Source organism: Palaemon carinicauda, chromosome 16, assembly GCF_036898095.1.
Source record: "Palaemon carinicauda isolate YSFRI2023 chromosome 16, ASM3689809v2, whole genome shotgun sequence".
Classification (NCBI taxonomy): domain Eukaryota; kingdom Metazoa; phylum Arthropoda; class Malacostraca; order Decapoda; family Palaemonidae; genus Palaemon; species Palaemon carinicauda.
Window position 1 is genome coordinate 42055706 of NC_090740.1, and position 3000 is coordinate 42058705.

Below are 3000 nucleotides of genomic sequence, written 5' to 3' on the forward strand. Positions count from 1 at the left end.
ATAGATTCTGAAATGAAATCAACTTCCTTGATACAAATTTTACTTATGACATACAGTATATTCTTAAAAAACTCTACTTTGCTCTCTGTTTATGTCTGAGTTTTGATCGCTTACATCACCACGCTAGCCAATGCGGATTGATGATGGTGGGAGATTTTCGTCTGATCACTCACAGCAAACCAACTTAGTATGAGTGGCCCAGTCTAGTATAGCTTTGATGATCGTGGTGATACTCAAACCTTTTCGCCAGGTTAAGGGACCCACATAAGACTATTTTTATAGTTTATGTTTGGAAGATCTGTTTTAATGTTGCTACTGTTCTTAGAATATTCTATTTTAATTGTTTATTACTTTTCGTATAGTTTATTCATTTCCGTGTTTCCGTTCCTTACTGAGCTATTTTCCCTGTTGGGGCCCCTGGGCTTATAGCATCCTGTTTTTCCAAATAGGGTTGTACCTTAGCTGTTAATATACTATATATATATATATATATATATATATATATATATATATATATATATATATATATATATATATATATATATATATATATATATATATGAGCGTTTACTGCCATACTTTTTATTGGTATGTAATTCCAACAGGTGTCTAACGAAACACTTCGCTTTCTTTGATTCTATCTTTTTTTTTCTTTTTTCTTTTTTTTTGTTATAGGGAGAGTGAAAGACCCGTGGGAAAATATCTAACATTACTTGTCATCACGGTAGGAAAGTGAAACTTATATTCCACGGACACGTCATTCAAGTGTTTTTTTTTTTTTATTATTATTATTCTGTGTTATTATTTGAAAGATTATTTGTACTTTTCGTGTGTTTTGCTTATTTTGCCATTCTTTCTCCCATGCTTATCAGATTTATTCTTCGTTTATTATTTGTTTACTGATAGAAAATATGAGCATAATTGAGTAATGACAGAATATTTAGAGATTGCTATTACTCATACAGTGTTTGTAAACAGAAATTCTTCTGAAGTTGATCATTGTGGCAATGAAAAGAATGTCCGTATAACTAATACTTCTACACATATAGTAAAATCTAATTCATGAAAATCTTTAACTTATTTTCTGGCTTAGAAACAGCCTAACAAAATGAACTTATTTTATCTACGCAATGTAAGTACAATATATTTTCAAATATAAGTAAATAAAATACCATTCCATTGTAGATGCTTAGACACCAATACGTGTTTTGCACTAGATAAATTTAACCGTGTGTGATTGAAATTTTCATTACAGACTTATACAGATTTAGGAAAATTACATCTTTTGCATAGAGGAAAACCAGTTGAATAAAGAAATAATGGATTCAGAGCAGTGCAGTTCCCCAGACATCTTGAAAGAGGATTTTATTCGCGTATATGAAAAGCGGAAAAAAATGTGACCTGTAATATATTTTATCGGCAATAAAGCAATATTTTTTTTCGTTAAAGTCATGTCTTGCTTGATACATCAAATTCTTTGGATCTTGGTACTTAGACTTGGAAAAAAAAAATAAGTCATGCGTTTCTCTCGTGAGGTTTGGCGATACATTTTTTTTTTTTTTTTTTTTTTTCCAGAGATCATTCTGATAAGGTTTTGATGTTTTCCCAAAGAGATAGAAAGACTTGGTGCAGGAAGATGAAATAAATATGATTACGTGAATAAATTTAAGAAATTAAATAAATGTCTTATTGTAGATTTCGATTTCTTTTTCCGTTTCTCAAAAGTACTTAAATCAACTCAAGATTTCTCATTCTTTAAATGTAATCCGTTCAGTGGAATGCACGAGTAAAGAGGGTGAGAACTTGTGGGGAAAAAAGAAAAGGAAAGAAGGAAACTTTCTCAGTGACGAAGCTCCCTTGCCCATCCATCCATTCAGTACCGAATTCTGTCCAAGTTTAACGGAAAGGGGTTTCAGTTGCACCTTCGTCAAGTGACGTGACCTTAGCGTATCCATCGCAACGCCTTCCAAGCTAATCAGGTTTCTCCATAACCAATTGTCTTCCAGTTCACCAAGCAATACTTCTCTGGTGTCGTCATTTTTTTTCTGTTGTGGGTTGAGAAGGAGAAAGAGCAAGTAACATCATTATTTACGGTTGGGGTTAGCCGTGCAAGACCTCAGTTGGATTCAAAATTGAGTTCGAATCAACAACAACAAAAATCATACTTTTTTTTTTTTTGGCGAGAAAAGTTATCTTTTTATGTTCGTTAGTTTGTTTTTGTTTTTCCCATTCTTTTCATAGTTCCATTTATATAATTTCGTAGCGAAGCAATATTAGACAATGTACAGTAATTGCTGGAAAGTAGGTTAAATGTTGATGATGTTCTTGAATAATGCCTTATTTTTCCTCTAAGCGCTAATGCACCACCAATTTCACTATAATTTTTTCCTAGTGATATTTGAGTATCCGGGAATGAGTATAAATACCCCAATTCAGTTGCAGTGATCATAGAGAAACTAAAAATTACCATTGTTATAGTTATTGTTATCAATATTATCCCGCATATTTTCGAATCATTATTGTCTTTTAACCGTAAGTTATTTTTTTCAAATGTTGCTACTTTTACAATCAAAATAGATGATCGGGTCCTAGTATCTATTCTTGTCATATTTAGCTAGGTTTGAAAGCGAGAGAGAGAGAGAGAGAGAGAGAGAGAGAGAGAGAGAGAGAGAGAGAGAGAGAGAGAGAATGCTTAGACAGTTTGAATTGCTGTCTACTAAATAAAGGATTATTTCTTAATAATAGATAAATAGTATTAGTGTTATGTTTTCCTTTATTTTCCGTAGCATACGTTGAGCTGCATTTTTTATTAAATGATTCATTATATAGTAAGTTGAATTTTACATGGGCATGTTAGATATCAGTCCAATTGATTCATTCCTTTGAAACAGAATTCGTAAGATTCGTATATTGCTTAACGTAGAACAATAGTCTCTCTCTCTCTCTCTCTCTCTCTCTCTCTCTCTCTCTCTCTCTCTCTCTCTCTCTCTCTCTCTTTCA